We start from the raw sequence: 19546 nt of genomic DNA, 5'->3' as shown, positions 1-19546 counted from the left end.
TAAAAAACGTAGTGATAGTTGGGACACTTCCTAATGTTGATAATGTCATTTTGTGGGGTGCTGCCTCAGAGCCTGGATAGCTCAGTCGGTAGAGCATCAGACTTTTAATCTGAGGGCCCAGGGTTCAAGTCCCTGTTCAGGCGGCTTGGTTAAAGAAAATGTATATCAATTGCATACTCTTTTCAGGATCCAATGAATGGGAATTCCAATTACAGATGGTTCAAAAAAGTCTTGATCGAGTCCTTACATACCCATCTGTGCTCTACTTTCTTTGACAAGGGTTAAGAAGACTTACCCAAACTGTATCATGTAGTTTGACATGTTGATTATCTTTTATCCAATTCAATGTTCAAAATGTAAGCTAGTGTCAGATTAATTTGATAAAGTTGGTCAACCACTTATAGGTCATCTTTTTATTTGTGAATCTCTGATCACCTTGTTGAATCAGGTCGGATCTCTGGTGCAATGGATTGCGGCTTGGAGTCCTAGGCGAATGTAGCAAAAGCATTCAAACGCTAAGGGATCGAACACCAACTGGGTCAATTTTATCCCTCCTCTATTTTATAACTAATTGAAACAGTAACCAGCAATCCTGCTTCTCCATCACCAGAAACATTTACCAAAATGGCAGTGAAAGAAAGTCTACTTAAACAGAGACTGTTTGCTTTGAAAATGTTGCATAGTCTATGCCCAAGAGGAAATTCCCAATGATACTGCTGAAAATGTAATTTAGGAGTTAGTAATAGTATTTGGCCCCTTATTAATTTCACTGTGTCATTTTAAACACGTGATTTCTATGTCATCCGAAAATGAGATAGTACAAATTTCCGGAGTTATAATGGATTACGTGTGCTGCTGAAATTTCAAATGCTTATAATATCAATTCATTATTAAACTCTAGAATATTGATTGCTAATATGTAATTATATAAATATACAAAGTGTAGGTCAGTGTACGTCCACATTTGTTTAGCTGATTTTAAGGTAGAGTATAGCAGAGCCTGGATAGCTCAGTCGGTAGAGCATCAGACTTTTAATCTGAGGGTCCAGGGTTCAAGTCCCTGTTCAGGCGGTTGTTTCCTTTAAAGAAAAAGTACTCTAATTGTATGCTCTTTTTGTGGACCCCTGCATGACGAATAAGATATTCCATTACTAAAATTGCAAAAACGTCTTTCATGGAGTTGTGAAATACACATCTGTCTCACATATTATGTGCCATTTGACTAAACTTAAGTCGTACGTAGATTTACCAATGGTATCATGTAGTCTGAGACGGTGAATATCATTTCACCAATTCAATATTCAAAATATAGCCATGGTTATAGTATCAAATGAACTTTATAAAGCTGATCAACAGCTAATAGCTCATTATTTCATTTCAGATCATCTCTGCACCTCATTATAGCAGATTGGCTCTGTGGCGCAATGGATAGCGCATTGGACTTCTAGGTGAATGTAAAAAAGATATTCAAAGGTTGTGGGTTCGAATCCCACCAGAGTCAGTTTTATCCCTGTTATCCTGTTATCCCAAGTACCAATTCATTATTATATTCTCTGTATTTAGTACTAATACCGGCAACCATCTTAACCCCTTGCGTGCTGATGACAGAACGGTTCCGTCATCAGCTACGGGTGAGCTGTGCTGATGACGAAACCGTTCCGTCATGACTCCGCCCGCGCAAGGCGGAGTCAGCACAGGCGGAAAATACGCCCCGCACGCAAGGGGTTAAAAAACGTAGTGATAGTTGGGACACTTCCTAATGTTGATAATGCCATTTTGTGGGGTGCTGCCTCAGAGCCTGGATAGCTCAGTCGGTAGAGCATCAGACTTTTAATCTGAGGGCCCAGGGTTCAAGTCCCTGTTCAGGCGGCTTGGTTAAAGAAAATGTATATCAAATGCATACTTTTTTCAGGATCCAATGAATGGGAATTCCAATTACAGATGGTTCAAAAAAGTCTTGATCGAGTCCTTACATACCCATCTGTGCTCTACTTTCTTTGACAAGGGTTAAGAAGACTTACCCAAACTGTATCATGTAGTTTGACATGTTGATTATCTTTTATCCAATTCAATGTTCAAAATGTAAGCTAGTGTCAGATTAATTTGATAAAGTTGGTCAACCACTTATAGGTCATCTTTTTATTTGTGAATCTCTGATCACCTTGTTGAATCAGGTCGGATCTCTGGTGCAATGGATTGCGGCTTGGAGTCCTAGGCGAATGTAGCAAAAGCATTCAAACGCTAAGGGATCGAACACCAACTGGGTCAATTTTATCCCTCCTCTATTTTATAACTAATTGAAACAGTAACCAGCAATCCTGCTTCTCCATCACCAGAAACATTTACCAAAATGGCAGTGAAAGAAAGTCTACTTAAACAGAGACTGTTTGCTTTGAAAATGTTGCATAGTCTATGCCCAAGAGGAAATTCCCAATGATACTGCTGAAAATGTAATTTAGGAGTTAGTAATAGTATTTGGCCCTTTATTAATTTCACTGTGTCATTTTAAACACGTGATTTCTATGTCATCCGAAAATGAGATAGTACAAATTTCCGGAGTTATAATGGATTACGTGTGCTGCTGAAATTTCAAATGCTTATAATATCAATTCATTATTAAACTCTAGAATATTGATTGCTAATATGTAATTATATAAATATACAAAGTGTAGGTCAGTGTACGTCCACATTTGTTTAGCTGATTTTAAGGTAGAGTATAGCAGAGCCTGGATAGCTCAGTCGGTAGAGCATCAGACTTTTAATCTGAGGGTCCAGGGTTCAAGTCCCTGTTCAGGCGGTTGTTTCCTTTAAAGAAAAAGTACTCTAATTGTATGCTCTTTTTGTGGACCCCTGCATGACGAATAAGATATTCCATTACTAAAATTGCAAAAACGTCTTTCATGGAGTTGTGAAATACACATCTGTCTCACATATTATGTGCCATTTGACTAAACTTAAGTCGTACGTAGATTTACCAATGGTATCATGTAGTCTGAGACGGTGAATATCATTTCACCAATTCAATATTCAAAATATAGCCATGGTTATAGTATCAAATGAACTTTATAAAGCTGATCAACAGCTAATAGCTCATTATTTCATTTCAGATCATCTCTGCACCTCATTATAGCAGATTGGCTCTGTGGCGCAATGGATAGCGCATTGGACTTCTAGGTGAATGTAAAAAAGATATTCAAAGGTTGTGGGTTCGAATCCCACCAGAGTCAGTTTTATCCCTGTTATCCTGTTATCCCAAGTACCAATTCATTATTATATTCTCTGTATTTAGTACTAATACCGGCAACCATCTTAACCCCTTGCGTGCTGATGACAGAACGGTTCCGTCATCAGCTACGGGTGAGCTGTGCTGATGACGAAACCGTTCCGTCATGACTCCGCCCGCGCAAGGCGGAGTCAGCACAGGCGGAAAATACGCCCCGCACGCAAGGGGTTAAAAAACGTAGTGATAGTTGGGACACTTCCTAATGTTGATAATGTCATTTTGTGGGGTGCTGCCTCAGAGCCTGGATAGCTCAGTCGGTAGAGCATCAGACTTTTAATCTGAGGGCCCAGGGTTCAAGTCCCTGTTCAGGCGGCTTGGTTAAAGAAAATGTATATCAATTGCATACTCTTTTCAGGATCCAATGAATGGGAATTCCAATTACAGATGGTTCAAAAAAGTCTTGATCGAGTCCTTACATACCCATCTGTGCTCTACTTTCTTTGACAAGGGTTAAGAAGACTTACCCAAACTGTATCATGTAGTTTGACATGTTGATTATCTTTTATCCAATTCAATGTTCAAAATGTAAGCTAGTGTCAGATTAATTTGATAAAGTTGGTCAACCACTTATAGGTCATCTTTTTATTTGTGAATCTCTGATCACCTTGTTGAATCAGGTCGGATCTCTGGTGCAATGGATTGCGGCTTGGAGTCCTAGGCGAATGTAGCAAAAGCATTCAAACGCTAAGGGATCGAACACCAACTGGGTCAATTTTATCCCTCCTCTATTTTATAACTAATTGAAACAGTAACCAGCAATCCTGCTTCTCCATCACCAGAAACATTTACCAAAATGACAGTGAAAGAAAGTCTACTTAAACAGAGACTGTTTGCTTTGAAAATGTTGCATAGTCTATGCCCAAGAGGAAATTCCCAATGATACTGCTGAAAATGTAATTTAGGAGTTAGTAATAGTATTTGGCCCTTTATTAATTTCACTGTGTCATTTTAAACACGTGATTTCTATGTCATCCGAAAATGAGATAGTACAAATTTCCGGAGTTATAATGGATTACGTGTGCTGCTGAAATTTCAAATGCTTATAATATCAATTCATTATTAAACTCTAGAATATTGATTGCTAATATGTAATTATATAAATATACAAAGTGTAGGTCAGTGTACGTCCACATTTGTTTAGCTGATTTTAAGGTAGAGTATAGCAGAGCCTGGATAGCTCAGTCGGTAGAGCATCAGACTTTTAATCTGAGGGTCCAGGGTTCAAGTCCCTGTTCAGGCGGTTGTTTCCTTTAAAGAAAAAGTACTCTAATTGTATGCTCTTTTTGTGGACCCCTGCATGACGAATAAGATATTCCATTACTAAAATTGCAAAAACGTCTTTCATGGAGTTGTGAAATACACATCTGTCTCACATATTATGTGCCATTTGACTAAACTTAAGTCGTACGTAGATTTACCAATGGTATCATGTAGTCTGAGACGGTGAATATCATTTCACCAATTCAATATTCAAAATATAGCCATGGTTATAGTATCAAATGAACTTTATAAAGCTGATCAACAGCTAATAGCTCATTATTTCATTTCAGATCATCTCTGCACCTCATTATAGCAGATTGGCTCTGTGGCGCAATGGATAGCGCATTGGACTTCTAGGTGAATGTAAAAAAGATATTCAAAGGTTGTGGGTTCGAATCCCACCAGAGTCAGTTTTATCCCTGTTATCCTGTTATCCCAAGTACCAATTCATTATTATATTCTCTGTATTTAGTACTAATACCGGCAACCATCTTAACCCCTTGCGTGCTGATGACAGAACGGTTCCGTCATCAGCTACGGGTGAGCTGTGCTGATGACGAAACCGTTCCGTCATGACTCCGCCCGCGCAAGGCGGAGTCAGCACAGGCGGAAAATACGCCCCGCACGCAAGGGGTTAAAAAACGTAGTGATAGTTGGGACACTTCCTAATGTTGATAATGTCATTTTGTGGGGTGCTGCCTCAGAGCCTGGATAGCTCAGTCGGTAGAGCATCAGACTTTTAATCTGAGGGCCCAGGGTTCAAGTCCCTGTTCAGGCGGCTTGGTTAAAGAAAATGTATATCAATTGCATACTCTTTTCAGGATCCAATGAATGGGAATTCCAATTACAGATGGTTCAAAAAAGTCTTGATCGAGTCCTTACATACCCATCTGTGCTCTACTTTCTTTGACAAGGGTTAAGAAGACTTACCCAAACTGTATCATGTAGTTTGACATGTTGATTATCTTTTATCCAATTCAATGTTCAAAATGTAAGCTAGTGTCAGATTAATTTGATAAAGTTGGTCAACCACTTATAGGTCATCTTTTTATTTGTGAATCTCTGATCACCTTGTTGAATCAGGTCGGATCTCTGGTGCAATGGATTGCGGCTTGGAGTCCTAGGCGAATGTAGCAAAAGCATTCAAACGCTAAGGGATCGAACACCAACTGGGTCAATTTTATCCCTCCTCTATTTTATAACTAATTGAAACAGTAACCAGCAATCCTGCTTCTCCATCACCAGAAACATTTACCAAAATGGCAGTGAAAGAAAGTCTACTTAAACAGAGACTGTTTGCTTTGAAAATGTTGCATAGTCTATGCCCAAGAGGAAATTCCCAATGATACTGCTGAAAATGTAATTTAGGAGTTAGTAATAGTATTTGGCCCCTTATTAATTTCACTGTGTCATTTTAAACACGTGATTTCTATGTCATCCGAAAATGAGATAGTACAAATTTCCGGAGTTATAATGGATTACGTGTGCTGCTGAAATTTCAAATGCTTATAATATCAATTCATTATTAAACTCTAGAATATTGATTGCTAATATGTAATTATATAAATATACAAAGTGTAGGTCAGTGTACGTCCACATTTGTTTAGCTGATTTTAAGGTAGAGTATAGCAGAGCCTGGATAGCTCAGTCGGTAGAGCATCAGACTTTTAATCTGAGGGTCCAGGGTTCAAGTCCCTGTTCAGGCGGTTGTTTCCTTTAAAGAAAAAGTACTCTAATTGTATGCTCTTTTTGTGGACCCCTGCATGACGAATAAGATATTCCATTACTAAAATTGCAAAAACGTCTTTCATGGAGTTGTGAAATACACATCTGTCTCACATATTATGTGCCATTTGACTAAACTTAAGTCGTACGTAGATTTACCAATGGTATCATGTAGTCTGAGACGGTGAATATCATTTCACCAATTCAATATTCAAAATATAGCCATGGTTATAGTATCAAATGAACTTTATAAAGCTGATCAACAGCTAATAGCTCATTATTTCATTTCAGATCATCTCTGCACCTCATTATAGCAGATTGGCTCTGTGGCGCAATGGATAGCGCATTGGACTTCTAGGTGAATGTAAAAAAGATATTCAAAGGTTGTGGGTTCGAATCCCACCAGAGTCAGTTTTATCCCTGTTATCCTGTTATCCCAAGTACCAATTCATTATTATATTCTCTGTATTTAGTACTAATACCGGCAACCATCTTAACCCCTTGCGTGCTGATGACAGAACGGTTCCGTCATCAGCTACGGGTGAGCTGTGCTGATGACGAAACCGTTCCGTCATGACTCCGCCCGCGCAAGGCGGAGTCAGCACAGGCGGAAAATACGCCCCGCACGCAAGGGGTTAAAAAACGTAGTGATAGTTGGGACACTTCCTAATGTTGATAATGCCATTTTGTGGGGTGCTGCCTCAGAGCCTGGATAGCTCAGTCGGTAGAGCATCAGACTTTTAATCTGAGGGCCCAGGGTTCAAGTCCCTGTTCAGGCGGCTTGGTTAAAGAAAATGTATATCAAATGCATACTTTTTTCAGGATCCAATGAATGGGAATTCCAATTACAGATGGTTCAAAAAAGTCTTGATCGAGTCCTTACATACCCATCTGTGCTCTACTTTCTTTGACAAGGGTTAAGAAGACTTACCCAAACTGTATCATGTAGTTTGACATGTTGATTATCTTTTATCCAATTCAATGTTCAAAATGTAAGCTAGTGTCAGATTAATTTGATAAAGTTGGTCAACCACTTATAGGTCATCTTTTTATTTGTGAATCTCTGATCACCTTGTTGAATCAGGTCGGATCTCTGGTGCAATGGATTGCGGCTTGGAGTCCTAGGCGAATGTAGCAAAAGCATTCAAACGCTAAGGGATCGAACACCAACTGGGTCAATTTTATCCCTCCTCTATTTTATAACTAATTGAAACAGTAACCAGCAATCCTGCTTCTCCATCACCAGAAACATTTACCAAAATGGCAGTGAAAGAAAGTCTACTTAAACAGAGACTGTTTGCTTTGAAAATGTTGCATAGTCTATGCCCAAGAGGAAATTCCCAATGATACTGCTGAAAATGTAATTTAGGAGTTAGTAATAGTATTTGGCCCTTTATTAATTTCACTGTGTCATTTTAAACACGTGATTTCTATGTCATCCGAAAATGAGATAGTACAAATTTCCGGAGTTATAATGGATTACGTGTGCTGCTGAAATTTCAAATGCTTATAATATCAATTCATTATTAAACTCTAGAATATTGATTGCTAATATGTAATTATATAAATATACAAAGTGTAGGTCAGTGTACGTCCACATTTGTTTAGCTGATTTTAAGGTAGAGTATAGCAGAGCCTGGATAGCTCAGTCGGTAGAGCATCAGACTTTTAATCTGAGGGTCCAGGGTTCAAGTCCCTGTTCAGGCGGTTGTTTCCTTTAAAGAAAAAGTACTCTAATTGTATGCTCTTTTTGTGGACCCCTGCATGACGAATAAGATATTCCATTACTAAAATTGCAAAAACGTCTTTCATGGAGTTGTGAAATACACATCTGTCTCACATATTATGTGCCATTTGACTAAACTTAAGTCGTACGTAGATTTACCAATGGTATCATGTAGTCTGAGACGGTGAATATCATTTCACCAATTCAATATTCAAAATATAGCCATGGTTATAGTATCAAATGAACTTTATAAAGCTGATCAACAGCTAATAGCTCATTATTTCATTTCAGATCATCTCTGCACCTCATTATAGCAGATTGGCTCTGTGGCGCAATGGATAGCGCATTGGACTTCTAGGTGAATGTAAAAAAGATATTCAAAGGTTGTGGGTTCGAATCCCACCAGAGTCAGTTTTATCCCTGTTATCCTGTTATCCCAAGTACCAATTCATTATTATATTCTCTGTATTTAGTACTAATACCGGCAACCATCTTAACCCCTTGCGTGCTGATGACAGAACGGTTCCGTCATCAGCTACGGGTGAGCTGTGCTGATGACGAAACCGTTCCGTCATGACTCCGCCCGCGCAAGGCGGAGTCAGCACAGGCGGAAAATACGCCCCGCACGCAAGGGGTTAAAAAACGTAGTGATAGTTGGGACACTTCCTAATGTTGATAATGTCATTTTGTGGGGTGCTGCCTCAGAGCCTGGATAGCTCAGTCGGTAGAGCATCAGACTTTTAATCTGAGGGCCCAGGGTTCAAGTCCCTGTTCAGGCGGCTTGGTTAAAGAAAATGTATATCAATTGCATACTCTTTTCAGGATCCAATGAATGGGAATTCCAATTACAGATGGTTCAAAAAAGTCTTGATCGAGTCCTTACATACCCATCTGTGCTCTACTTTCTTTGACAAGGGTTAAGAAGACTTACCCAAACTGTATCATGTAGTTTGACATGTTGATTATCTTTTATCCAATTCAATGTTCAAAATGTAAGCTAGTGTCAGATTAATTTGATAAAGTTGGTCAACCACTTATAGGTCATCTTTTTATTTGTGAATCTCTGATCACCTTGTTGAATCAGGTCGGATCTCTGGTGCAATGGATTGCGGCTTGGAGTCCTAGGCGAATGTAGCAAAAGCATTCAAACGCTAAGGGATCGAACACCAACTGGGTCAATTTTATCCCTCCTCTATTTTATAACTAATTGAAACAGTAACCAGCAATCCTGCTTCTCCATCACCAGAAACATTTACCAAAATGGCAGTGAAAGAAAGTCTACTTAAACAGAGACTGTTTGCTTTGAAAATGTTGCATAGTCTATGCCCAAGAGGAAATTCCCAATGATACTGCTGAAAATGTAATTTAGGAGTTAGTAATAGTATTTGGCCCCTTATTAATTTCACTGTGTCATTTTAAACACGTGATTTCTATGTCATCCGAAAATGAGATAGTACAAATTTCCGGAGTTATAATGGATTACGTGTGCTGCTGAAATTTCAAATGCTTATAATATCAATTCATTATTAAACTCTAGAATATTGATTGCTAATATGTAATTATATAAATATACAAAGTGTAGGTCAGTGTACGTCCACATTTGTTTAGCTGATTTTAAGGTAGAGTATAGCAGAGCCTGGATAGCTCAGTCGGTAGAGCATCAGACTTTTAATCTGAGGGTCCAGGGTTCAAGTCCCTGTTCAGGCGGTTGTTTCCTTTAAAGAAAAAGTACTCTAATTGTATGCTCTTTTTGTGGACCCCTGCATGACGAATAAGATATTCCATTACTAAAATTGCAAAAACGTCTTTCATGGAGTTGTGAAATACACATCTGTCTCACATATTATGTGCCATTTGACTAAACTTAAGTCGTACGTAGATTTACCAATGGTATCATGTAGTCTGAGACGGTGAATATCATTTCACCAATTCAATATTCAAAATATAGCCATGGTTATAGTATCAAATGAACTTTATAAAGCTGATCAACAGCTAATAGCTCATTATTTCATTTCAGATCATCTCTGCACCTCATTATAGCAGATTGGCTCTGTGGCGCAATGGATAGCGCATTGGACTTCTAGGTGAATGTAAAAAAGATATTCAAAGGTTGTGGGTTCGAATCCCACCAGAGTCAGTTTTATCCCTGTTATCCTGTTATCCCAAGTACCAATTCATTATTATATTCTCTGTATTTAGTACTAATACCGGCAACCATCTTAACCCCTTGCGTGCTGATGACAGAACGGTTCCGTCATCAGCTACGGGTGAGCTGTGCTGATGACGAAACCGTTCCGTCATGACTCCGCCCGCGCAAGGCGGAGTCAGCACAGGCGGAAAATACGCCCCGCACGCAAGGGGTTAAAAAACGTAGTGATAGTTGGGACACTTCCTAATGTTGATAATGCCATTTTGTGGGGTGCTGCCTCAGAGCCTGGATAGCTCAGTCGGTAGAGCATCAGACTTTTAATCTGAGGGCCCAGGGTTCAAGTCCCTGTTCAGGCGGCTTGGTTAAAGAAAATGTATATCAAATGCATACTCTTTTCAGGATCCAATGAATGGGAATTCCAATTACAGATGGTTCAAAAAAGTCTTGATCGAGTCCTTACATACCCATCTGTGCTCTACTTTCTTTGACAAGGGTTAAGAAGACTTACCCAAACTGTATCATGTAGTTTGACATGTTGATTATCTTTTATCCAATTCAATGTTCAAAATGTAAGCTAGTGTCAGATTAATTTGATAAAGTTGGTCAACCACTTATAGGTCATCTTTTTATTTGTGAATCTCTGATCACCTTGTTGAATCAGGTCGGATCTCTGGTGCAATGGATTGCGGCTTGGAGTCCTAGGCGAATGTAGCAAAAGCATTCAAACGCTAAGGGATCGAACACCAACTGGGTCAATTTTATCCCTCCTCTATTTTATAACTAATTGAAACAGTAACCAGCAATCCTGCTTCTCCATCACCAGAAACATTTACCAAAATGGCAGTGAAAGAAAGTCTACTTAAACAGAGACTGTTTGCTTTGAAAATGTTGCATAGTCTATGCCCAAGAGGAAATTCCCAATGATACTGCTGAAAATGTAATTTAGGAGTTAGTAATAGTATTTGGCCCTTTATTAATTTCACTGTGTCATTTTAAACACGTGATTTCTATGTCATCCGAAAATGAGATAGTACAAATTTCCGGAGTTATAATGGATTACGTGTGCTGCTGAAATTTCAAATGCTTATAATATCAATTCATTATTAAACTCTAGAATATTGATTGCTAATATGTAATTATATAAATATACAAAGTGTAGGTCAGTGTACGTCCACATTTGTTTAGCTGATTTTAAGGTAGAGTATAGCAGAGCCTGGATAGCTCAGTCGGTAGAGCATCAGACTTTTAATCTGAGGGTCCAGGGTTCAAGTCCCTGTTCAGGCGGTTGTTTCCTTTAAAGAAAAAGTACTCTAATTGTATGCTCTTTTTGTGGACCCCTGCATGACGAATAAGATATTCCATTACTAAAATTGCAAAAACGTCTTTCATGGAGTTGTGAAATACACATCTGTCTCACATATTATGTGCCATTTGACTAAACTTAAGTCGTACGTAGATTTACCAATGGTATCATGTAGTCTGAGACGGTGAATATCATTTCACCAATTCAATATTCAAAATATAGCCATGGTTATAGTATCAAATGAACTTTATAAAGCTGATCAACAGCTAATAGCTCATTATTTCATTTCAGATCATCTCTGCACCTCATTATAGCAGATTGGCTCTGTGGCGCAATGGATAGCGCATTGGACTTCTAGGTGAATGTAAAAAAGATATTCAAAGGTTGTGGGTTCGAATCCCACCAGAGTCAGTTTTATCCCTGTTATCCTGTTATCCCAAGTACCAATTCATTATTATATTCTCTGTATTTAGTACTAATACCGGCAACCATCTTAACCCCTTGCGTGCTGATGACAGAACGGTTCCGTCATCAGCTACGGGTGAGCTGTGCTGATGACGAAACCGTTCCGTCATGACTCCGCCCGCGCAAGGCGGAGTCAGCACAGGCGGAAAATACGCCCCACACGCAAGGGGTTAAAAAACGTAGTGATAGTTGGGACACTTCCTAATGTTGATAATGTCATTTTGTGGGGTGCTGCCTCAGAGCCTGGATAGCTCAGTCGGTAGAGCATCAGACTTTTAATCTGAGGGCCCAGGGTTCAAGTCCCTGTTCAGGCGGCTTGGTTAAAGAAAATGTATATCAATTGCATACTCTTTTCAGGATCCAATGAATGGGAATTCCAATTACAGATGGTTCAAAAAAGTCTTGATCGAGTCCTTACATACCCATCTGTGCTCTACTTTCTTTGACAAGGGTTAAGAAGACTTACCCAAACTGTATCATGTAGTTTGACATGTTGATTATCTTTTATCCAATTCAATGTTCAAAATGTAAGCTAGTGTCAGATTAATTTGATAAAGTTGGTCAACCACTTATAGGTCATCTTTTTATTTGTGAATCTCTGATCACCTTGTTGAATCAGGTCGGATCTCTGGTGCAATGGATTGCGGCTTGGAGTCCTAGGCGAATGTAGCAAAAGCATTCAAACGCTAAGGGATCGAACACCAACTGGGTCAATTTTATCCCTCCTCTATTTTATAACTAATTGAAACAGTAACCAGCAATCCTGCTTCTCCATCACCAGAAACATTTACCAAAATGGCAGTGAAAGAAAGTCTACTTAAACAGAGACTGTTTGCTTTGAAAATGTTGCATAGTCTATGCCCAAGAGGAAATTCCCAATGATACTGCTGAAAATGTAATTTAGGAGTTAGTAATAGTATTTGGCCCCTTATTAATTTCACTGTGTCATTTTAAACACGTGATTTCTATGTCATCCGAAAATGAGATAGTACAAATTTCCGGAGTTATAATGGATTACGTGTGCTGCTGAAATTTCAAATGCTTATAATATCAATTCATTATTAAACTCTAGAATATTGATTGCTAATATGTAATTATATAAATATACAAAGTGTAGGTCAGTGTACGTCCACATTTGTTTAGCTGATTTTAAGGTAGAGTATAGCAGAGCCTGGATAGCTCAGTCGGTAGAGCATCAGACTTTTAATCTGAGGGTCCAGGGTTCAAGTCCCTGTTCAGGCGGTTGTTTCCTTTAAAGAAAAAGTACTCTAATTGTATGCTCTTTTTGTGGACCCCTGCATGACGAATAAGATATTCCATTACTAAAATTGCAAAAACGTCTTTCATGGAGTTGTGAAATACACATCTGTCTCACATATTATGTGCCATTTGACTAAACTTAAGTCGTACGTAGATTTACCAATGGTATCATGTAGTCTGAGACGGTGAATATCATTTCACCAATTCAATATTCAAAATATAGCCATGGTTATAGTATCAAATGAACTTTATAAAGCTGATCAACAGCTAATAGCTCATTATTTCATTTCAGATCATCTCTGCACCTCATTATAGCAGATTGGCTCTGTGGCGCAATGGATAGCGCATTGGACTTCTAGGTGAATGTAAAAAAGATATTCAAAGGTTGTGGGTTCGAATCCCACCAGAGTCAGTTTTATCCCTGTTATCCTGTTATCCCAAGTACCAATTCATTATTATATTCTCTGTATTTAGTACTAATACCGGCAACCATCTTAACCCCTTGCGTGCTGATGACAGAACGGTTCCGTCATCAGCTACGGGTGAGCTGTGCTGATGACGAAACCGTTCCGTCATGACTCCGCCCGCGCAAGGCGGAGTCAGCACAGGCGGAAAATACGCCCCACACGCAAGGGGTTAAAAAACGTAGTGATAGTTGGGACACTTCCTAATGTTGATAATGTCATTTTGTGGGGTGCTGCCTCAGAGCCTGGATAGCTCAGTCGGTAGAGCATCAGACTTTTAATCTGAGGGCCCAGGGTTCAAGTCCCTGTTCAGGCGGCTTGGTTAAAGAAAATGTATATCAATTGCATACTCTTTTCAGGATCCAATGAATGGGAATTCCAATTACAGATGGTTCAAAAAAGTCTTGATCGAGTCCTTACATACCCATCTGTGCTCTACTTTCTTTGACAAGGGTTAAGAAGACTTACCCAAACTGTATCATGTAGTTTGACATGTTGATTATCTTTTATCCAATTCAATGTTCAAAATGTAAGCTAGTGTCAGATTAATTTGATAAAGTTGGTCAACCACTTATAGGTCATCTTTTTATTTGTGAATCTCTGATCACCTTGTTGAATCAGGTCGGATCTCTGGTGCAATGGATTGCGGCTTGGAGTCCTAGGCGAATGTAGCAAAAGCATTCAAACGCTAAGGGATCGAACACCAACTGGGTCAATTTTATCCCTCCTCTATTTTATAACTAATTGAAACAGTAACCAGCAATCCTGCTTCTCCATCACCAGAAACATTTACCAAAATGGCAGTGAAAGAAAGTCTACTTAAACAGAGACTGTTTGCTTTGAAAATGTTGCATAGTCTATGCCCAAGAGGAAATTCCCAATGATACTGCTGAAAATGTAATTTAGGAGTTAGTAATAGTATTTGGCCCCTTATTAATTTCACTGTGTCATTTTAAACACGTGATTTCTATGTCATCCGAAAATGAGATAGTACAAATTTCCGGAGTTATAATGGATTACGTGTGCTGCTGAAATTTCAAATGCTTATAATATCAATTCATTATTAAACTCTAGAATATTGATTGCTAATATGTAATTATATAAATATACAAAGTGTAGGTCAGTGTACGTCCACATTTGTTTAGCTGATTTTAAGGTAGAGTATAGCAGAGCCTGGATAGCTCAGTCGGTAGAGCATCAGACTTTTAATCTGAGGGTCCAGGGTTCAAGTCCCTGTTCAGGCGGTTGTTTCCTTTAAAGAAAAAGTACTCTAATTGTATGCTCTTTTTGTGGACCCCTGCATGACGAATAAGATATTCCATTACTAAAATTGCAAAAACGTCTTTCATGGAGTTGTGAAATACACATCTGTCTCACATATTATGTGCCATTTGACTAAACTTAAGTCGTACGTAGATTTACCAATGGTATCATGTAGTCTGAGACGGTGAATATCATTTCACCAATTCAATATTCAAAATATAGCCATGGTTATAGTATCAAATGAACTTTATAAAGCTGATCAACAGCTAATAGCTCATTATTTCATTTCAGATCATCTCTGCACCTCATTATAGCAGATTGGCTCTGTGGCGCAATGGATAGCGCATTGGACTTCTAGGTGAATGTAAAAAAGATATTCAAAGGTTGTGGGTTCGAATCCCACCAGAGTCAGTTTTATCCCTGTTATCCTGTTATCCCAAGTACCAATTCATTATTATATTCTCTGTATTTAGTACTAATACCGGCAACCATCTTAACCCCTTGCGTGCTGATGACAGAACGGTTCCGTCATCAGCTACGGGTGAGCTGTGCTGATGACGAAACCGTTCCGTCATGACTCCGCCCGCGCAAGGCGGAGTCAGCACAGGCGGAAAATACGCCCCGCACGCAAGGGGTTAAAAAACGTAGTGATAGTTGGGACACTTCCTAATGTTGATAATGCCATTTTGTGGGGTGCTGCCTCAGAGCCTGGATAGCTCAGTCGGTAGAGCATCAGACTTTTAATCTGAGGGCCCAGGGTTCAAGTCCCTGTTCAGGCGGCTTGGTTAAAGAAAATGTATATCAAATGCATACTCTTTTCAGGATCCAATGAATGGGAATTCCAATTACAGATGGTTCAAAAAAGTCTTGATCGAGTCCTTACATACCCATCTGTGCTCTACTTTCTTTGACAAGGGTTAAGAAGACTTACCCAAACTGTATCATGTAGTTTGACATGTTGATTATCTTTTATCCAATTCAATGTTCAAAATGTAAGCTAGTGTCAGATTAATTTGATAAAGTTGGTCAACCACTTATAGGTCATCTTTTTATTTGTGAATCTCTGATCACCTTGTTGAATCAGGTCGGATCTCTGGTGCAATGGATTGCGGCTTGGAGTCCTAGGCGAATGTAGCAAAAGCATTCAAACGCTAAGGGATCGAACACCAACTGGGTCAATTTTATCCCTCCTCTATTTTATAACTAATTGAAACAGTACCAGCAATCCTGCTTCTCCATCACCAGAAACATTTACCAAAATGGCAGTGAAAGAAAGTCTACTTAAACAGAGACTGTTTGCTTTGAAAATGTTGCATAGTCTATGCCCAAGAGGAAATTCCCAATGATACTGCTGAAAATGTAATTTAGGAGTTAGTAATAGTATTTGGCCCTTTATTAATTTCACTGTGTCATTTTAAACACGTGATTTCTATGTCATCCGAAAATGAGATAGTACAAATTTCCGGAGTTATAATGGATTACGTGTGCTGCTGAAATTTCAAATGCTTATAATATCAATTCATTATTAAACTCTAGAATATTGATTGCTAATATGTAATTATATAAATATACAAAGTGTAGGTCAGTGTACGTCCACATTTGTTTAGCTGATTTTAAGGTAGAGTATAGCAGAGCCTGGATAGCTCAGTCGGTAGAGCATCAGACTTTTAATCTGAGGGTCCAGGGTTCAAGTCCCTGTTCAGGCGGTTGTTTCCTTTAAAGAAAAAGTACTCTAATTGTATGCTCTTTTTGTGAACCCCTGCATGACGAATAAGATATTCCATTACTAAAATTGCAAAAACGTCTTTCATGGAGTTGTGAAATACACATCTGTCTCACATATTATGTGCCATTTGACTAAACTTAAGTCGTACGTAGATTTACCAATGGTATCATGTAGTCTGAGACGGTGAATATCATTTCACCAATTCAATATTCAAAATATAGCCATGGTTATAGTATCAAATGAACTTTATAAAGCTGATCAACAGCTAATAGCTCATTATTTCATTTCAGATCATCTCTGCACCTCATTATAGCAGATTGGCTCTGTGGCGCAATGGATAGCGCATTGGACTTCTAGGTGAATGTAAAAAAGATATTCAAAGGTTGTGGGTTCGAATCCCACCAGAGTCAGTTTTATCCCTGTTATCCTGTTATCCCAAGTACCAATTCATTATTATATTCTCTGTATTTAGTACTAATACCGGCAACCATCTTAACCCCTTGCGTGCTGATGACAGAACGGTTCCGTCATCAGCTACGGGTGAGCTGTGCTGATGACGAAACCGTTCCGTCATGACTCCGCCCGCGCAAGGCGGAGTCAGCACAGGCGGAAAATACGCCCCGCACGCAAGGGGTTAAAAAACGTAGTGATAGTTGGGACACTTCCTAATGTTGATAATGTCATTTTGTGGGGTGCTGCCTCAGAGCCTGGATAGCTCAGTCGGTAGAGCATCAGACTTTTAATCTGAGGGCCCAGGGTTCAAGTCCCTGTTCAGGCGGCTTGGTTAAAGAAAATGTATATCAATTGCATACTCTTTTCAGGATCCAATGAATGGGAATTCCAATTACAGATGGTTCAAAAAAGTCTTGATCGAGTCCTTACATACCCATCTGTGCTCTACTTTCTTTGACAAGGGTTAAGAAGACTTACCCAAACTGTATCATGTAGTTTGACATGTTGATTATCTTTTATCCAATTCAATGTTCAAAATGTAAGCTAGTGTCCGATTAATTTGATAAAGTTGGTCAACAACTTATAGGTCATCTTTTTATTTGTGAATCTCTGATCACCTTGTTGAATCAGGTCGGATCTCTGGTGCAATGGATTGCGGCTTGGAGTCCTAGGCGAATGTAGCAAAAGCATTCAAACGCTAAGGGATCGAACACCAACTGGGTCAATTTTATCCCTCCTCTATTTTATAACTAATTGAAACAGTAACCAGCAATCCTGCTTCTCCATCACCAGAAACATTTACCAAAATGGCAGTGAAAGAAAGTCTACTTAAACAGAGACTGTTTGCTTTGAAAATGTTGCATAGTCTATGCCCAAGAGGAAATTCCCAATGATACTGCTGAAAATGTAATTTAGGAGTTAGTAATAGTATTTGGCCCTTTATTAATTTCACAGTGTCATTTTAAACACGTGATTTCTATGTCATCCGAAAATGAGATAGTACAAATTTCCGGAGTTATAATGGATTACGTGTGCTGCTGAAATTTCAAATGCTTATAATATCAATTCATTATTAAACTCTAGAATATTGATTGCTAATATGTAATTATATAAATATACAAAGTGTAGGTCAGTGTACGTCCACATTTGTTTAGCTGATTTTAAGGTAGAGTATAGCAGAGCCTGGATAGCTCAGTCGGTAGAGCATCAGACTTTTAATCTGAGGGTCCAGGGTTCAAGTCCCTGTTCAGGCGGTTGTTTCCTTTAAAGAAAAAGTACTCTAATTGTATGCTCTTTTTGTGGACCCCTGCATGACGAATAAGATATTCCATTACTAAAATTGCAAAAACGTCTTTCATGGAGTTGTGAAATACACATCTGTCTCACATATTATGTGCCATTTGACTAAACTTAAGTCGTACGTAGATTTACCAATGGTATCATGTAGTCTGAGACGGTGAATATCATTTCACCAATTCAATATTCAAAATATAGCCATGGTTATAGTATCAAATGAACTTTATAAAGCTGATCAACAGCTAATAGCTCATTATTTCATTTCAGATCATCTCTGCACCTCATTATAGCAGATTGGCTCTGTGGCGCAATGGATAGCGCATTGGACTTCTAGGTGAATGTAAAAAAGATATTCAAAGGTTGTGGGTTCGAATCCCACCAGAGTCAGTTTTATCCCTGTTATCCTGTTATCCCAAGTACCAATTCATTATTATATTCTCTGTATTTAGTACTAATACCGGCAACCATCTTAACCCCTTGCGTGCTGATGACAGAACGGTTCCGTCATCAGCTACGGGTGAGCTGTGCTGATGACGAAACCGTTCCGTCATGACTCCGCCCGCGCAAGGCGGAGTCAGCACAGGCGGAAAATACGCCCCGCACGCAAGGGGTTAAAAAACGTAGTGATAGTTGGGACACTTCCTAATGTTGATAATGTCATTTTGTGGGGTGCTGCCTCAGAGCCTGGATAGCTCAGTCGGTAGAGCATCAGACTTTTAATCTGAGGGCCCAGGGTTCAAGTCCCTGTTCAGGCGGCTTGGTTAAAGAAAATGTATATCAATTGCATACTCTTTTCAGGATCCAATGAATGGGAATTCCAATTACAGATGGTTCAAAAAAGTCTTGATCGAGTCCTTACATACCCATCTGTGCTCTACTTTCTTTGACAAGGGTTAAGAAGACTTACCCAAACTGTATCATGTAGTTTGACATGTTGATTATCTTTTATCCAATTCAATGTTCAAAATGTAAGCTAGTGTCAGATTAATTTGATAAAGTTGGTCAACCACTTATAGGTCATCTTTTTATTTGTGAATCTCTGATCACCTTGTTGAATCAGGTCGGATCTCTGGTGCAATGGATTGCGGCTTGGAGTCCTAGGCGAATGTAGCAAAAGCATTCAAACGCTAAGGGATCGAACACCAACTGGGTCAATTTTATCCCTCCTCTATT

At 39.0% G+C, this 19546-nt stretch overlaps 34 non-coding genes across 34 annotated transcripts; all 34 read left to right on the top strand.

Annotated features, from left to right (window-relative positions):
- Positions 1–70: 70 nt before the first annotated feature.
- TRNAK-UUU (transfer RNA lysine (anticodon UUU)) lies at positions 71–143 on the top strand. The gene has a single exon. It is a non-coding gene; the product is annotated as a tRNA-Lys (tRNA).
- An 855-nt stretch (positions 144–998) lies between these two features.
- On the top strand, positions 999–1071 carry TRNAK-UUU (transfer RNA lysine (anticodon UUU)). Its single transcript has one exon. It is a non-coding gene; the product is annotated as a tRNA-Lys (tRNA).
- A 339-nt stretch (positions 1072–1410) lies between these two features.
- TRNAR-UCU (transfer RNA arginine (anticodon UCU)) lies at positions 1411–1501 on the top strand. The gene is given in 2 exon segments: positions 1411–1447; positions 1466–1501. It is a non-coding gene; the product is annotated as a tRNA-Arg (tRNA).
- Positions 1502–1796: 295 nt separating this feature from the next.
- Positions 1797–1869, top strand: TRNAK-UUU (transfer RNA lysine (anticodon UUU)). The gene has a single exon. It is a non-coding gene; the product is annotated as a tRNA-Lys (tRNA).
- An 855-nt stretch (positions 1870–2724) lies between these two features.
- On the top strand, positions 2725–2797 carry TRNAK-UUU (transfer RNA lysine (anticodon UUU)). Its single transcript has one exon. It is a non-coding gene; the product is annotated as a tRNA-Lys (tRNA).
- Positions 2798–3136: 339 nt separating this feature from the next.
- On the top strand, positions 3137–3227 carry TRNAR-UCU (transfer RNA arginine (anticodon UCU)). Its single transcript is given in 2 exon segments — positions 3137–3173; positions 3192–3227. It is a non-coding gene; the product is annotated as a tRNA-Arg (tRNA).
- Positions 3228–3522: 295 nt separating this feature from the next.
- On the top strand, positions 3523–3595 carry TRNAK-UUU (transfer RNA lysine (anticodon UUU)). The gene has a single exon. It is a non-coding gene; the product is annotated as a tRNA-Lys (tRNA).
- Positions 3596–4450: 855 nt separating this feature from the next.
- Positions 4451–4523, top strand: TRNAK-UUU (transfer RNA lysine (anticodon UUU)). Its single transcript has one exon. It is a non-coding gene; the product is annotated as a tRNA-Lys (tRNA).
- Positions 4524–4862: 339 nt separating this feature from the next.
- Positions 4863–4953, top strand: TRNAR-UCU (transfer RNA arginine (anticodon UCU)). Its single transcript is given in 2 exon segments — positions 4863–4899; positions 4918–4953. It is a non-coding gene; the product is annotated as a tRNA-Arg (tRNA).
- A 295-nt stretch (positions 4954–5248) lies between these two features.
- On the top strand, positions 5249–5321 carry TRNAK-UUU (transfer RNA lysine (anticodon UUU)). Its single transcript has one exon. It is a non-coding gene; the product is annotated as a tRNA-Lys (tRNA).
- Positions 5322–6176: 855 nt separating this feature from the next.
- On the top strand, positions 6177–6249 carry TRNAK-UUU (transfer RNA lysine (anticodon UUU)). Its single transcript has one exon. It is a non-coding gene; the product is annotated as a tRNA-Lys (tRNA).
- A 339-nt stretch (positions 6250–6588) lies between these two features.
- TRNAR-UCU (transfer RNA arginine (anticodon UCU)) lies at positions 6589–6679 on the top strand. The gene is given in 2 exon segments: positions 6589–6625; positions 6644–6679. It is a non-coding gene; the product is annotated as a tRNA-Arg (tRNA).
- A 295-nt stretch (positions 6680–6974) lies between these two features.
- On the top strand, positions 6975–7047 carry TRNAK-UUU (transfer RNA lysine (anticodon UUU)). Its single transcript has one exon. It is a non-coding gene; the product is annotated as a tRNA-Lys (tRNA).
- An 855-nt stretch (positions 7048–7902) lies between these two features.
- TRNAK-UUU (transfer RNA lysine (anticodon UUU)) lies at positions 7903–7975 on the top strand. Its single transcript has one exon. It is a non-coding gene; the product is annotated as a tRNA-Lys (tRNA).
- A 339-nt stretch (positions 7976–8314) lies between these two features.
- TRNAR-UCU (transfer RNA arginine (anticodon UCU)) lies at positions 8315–8405 on the top strand. The gene is given in 2 exon segments: positions 8315–8351; positions 8370–8405. It is a non-coding gene; the product is annotated as a tRNA-Arg (tRNA).
- Positions 8406–8700: 295 nt separating this feature from the next.
- On the top strand, positions 8701–8773 carry TRNAK-UUU (transfer RNA lysine (anticodon UUU)). The gene has a single exon. It is a non-coding gene; the product is annotated as a tRNA-Lys (tRNA).
- An 855-nt stretch (positions 8774–9628) lies between these two features.
- On the top strand, positions 9629–9701 carry TRNAK-UUU (transfer RNA lysine (anticodon UUU)). Its single transcript has one exon. It is a non-coding gene; the product is annotated as a tRNA-Lys (tRNA).
- A 339-nt stretch (positions 9702–10040) lies between these two features.
- Positions 10041–10131, top strand: TRNAR-UCU (transfer RNA arginine (anticodon UCU)). The gene is given in 2 exon segments: positions 10041–10077; positions 10096–10131. It is a non-coding gene; the product is annotated as a tRNA-Arg (tRNA).
- Positions 10132–10426: 295 nt separating this feature from the next.
- On the top strand, positions 10427–10499 carry TRNAK-UUU (transfer RNA lysine (anticodon UUU)). Its single transcript has one exon. It is a non-coding gene; the product is annotated as a tRNA-Lys (tRNA).
- An 855-nt stretch (positions 10500–11354) lies between these two features.
- Positions 11355–11427, top strand: TRNAK-UUU (transfer RNA lysine (anticodon UUU)). The gene has a single exon. It is a non-coding gene; the product is annotated as a tRNA-Lys (tRNA).
- Positions 11428–11766: 339 nt separating this feature from the next.
- Positions 11767–11857, top strand: TRNAR-UCU (transfer RNA arginine (anticodon UCU)). The gene is given in 2 exon segments: positions 11767–11803; positions 11822–11857. It is a non-coding gene; the product is annotated as a tRNA-Arg (tRNA).
- Positions 11858–12152: 295 nt separating this feature from the next.
- On the top strand, positions 12153–12225 carry TRNAK-UUU (transfer RNA lysine (anticodon UUU)). Its single transcript has one exon. It is a non-coding gene; the product is annotated as a tRNA-Lys (tRNA).
- Positions 12226–13080: 855 nt separating this feature from the next.
- Positions 13081–13153, top strand: TRNAK-UUU (transfer RNA lysine (anticodon UUU)). Its single transcript has one exon. It is a non-coding gene; the product is annotated as a tRNA-Lys (tRNA).
- A 339-nt stretch (positions 13154–13492) lies between these two features.
- On the top strand, positions 13493–13583 carry TRNAR-UCU (transfer RNA arginine (anticodon UCU)). Its single transcript is given in 2 exon segments — positions 13493–13529; positions 13548–13583. It is a non-coding gene; the product is annotated as a tRNA-Arg (tRNA).
- Positions 13584–13878: 295 nt separating this feature from the next.
- On the top strand, positions 13879–13951 carry TRNAK-UUU (transfer RNA lysine (anticodon UUU)). Its single transcript has one exon. It is a non-coding gene; the product is annotated as a tRNA-Lys (tRNA).
- An 855-nt stretch (positions 13952–14806) lies between these two features.
- On the top strand, positions 14807–14879 carry TRNAK-UUU (transfer RNA lysine (anticodon UUU)). The gene has a single exon. It is a non-coding gene; the product is annotated as a tRNA-Lys (tRNA).
- Positions 14880–15218: 339 nt separating this feature from the next.
- TRNAR-UCU (transfer RNA arginine (anticodon UCU)) lies at positions 15219–15309 on the top strand. The gene is given in 2 exon segments: positions 15219–15255; positions 15274–15309. It is a non-coding gene; the product is annotated as a tRNA-Arg (tRNA).
- A 295-nt stretch (positions 15310–15604) lies between these two features.
- Positions 15605–15677, top strand: TRNAK-UUU (transfer RNA lysine (anticodon UUU)). The gene has a single exon. It is a non-coding gene; the product is annotated as a tRNA-Lys (tRNA).
- An 854-nt stretch (positions 15678–16531) lies between these two features.
- Positions 16532–16604, top strand: TRNAK-UUU (transfer RNA lysine (anticodon UUU)). The gene has a single exon. It is a non-coding gene; the product is annotated as a tRNA-Lys (tRNA).
- A 339-nt stretch (positions 16605–16943) lies between these two features.
- On the top strand, positions 16944–17034 carry TRNAR-UCU (transfer RNA arginine (anticodon UCU)). The gene is given in 2 exon segments: positions 16944–16980; positions 16999–17034. It is a non-coding gene; the product is annotated as a tRNA-Arg (tRNA).
- Positions 17035–17329: 295 nt separating this feature from the next.
- On the top strand, positions 17330–17402 carry TRNAK-UUU (transfer RNA lysine (anticodon UUU)). Its single transcript has one exon. It is a non-coding gene; the product is annotated as a tRNA-Lys (tRNA).
- Positions 17403–18257: 855 nt separating this feature from the next.
- On the top strand, positions 18258–18330 carry TRNAK-UUU (transfer RNA lysine (anticodon UUU)). Its single transcript has one exon. It is a non-coding gene; the product is annotated as a tRNA-Lys (tRNA).
- A 339-nt stretch (positions 18331–18669) lies between these two features.
- On the top strand, positions 18670–18760 carry TRNAR-UCU (transfer RNA arginine (anticodon UCU)). Its single transcript is given in 2 exon segments — positions 18670–18706; positions 18725–18760. It is a non-coding gene; the product is annotated as a tRNA-Arg (tRNA).
- A 295-nt stretch (positions 18761–19055) lies between these two features.
- Positions 19056–19128, top strand: TRNAK-UUU (transfer RNA lysine (anticodon UUU)). The gene has a single exon. It is a non-coding gene; the product is annotated as a tRNA-Lys (tRNA).
- The last annotated feature ends 418 nt before the right edge of the window (positions 19129–19546 follow it).

Source organism: Lissotriton vulgaris, chromosome 1_2 (assembly GCF_964263255.1).
Source record: "Lissotriton vulgaris chromosome 1_2, aLisVul1.2, whole genome shotgun sequence".
Classification (NCBI taxonomy): Eukaryota; Metazoa; Chordata; class Amphibia; order Caudata; family Salamandridae; genus Lissotriton; species Lissotriton vulgaris.
This window is presented reverse-complemented; position numbering and strand designations above follow the sequence as displayed.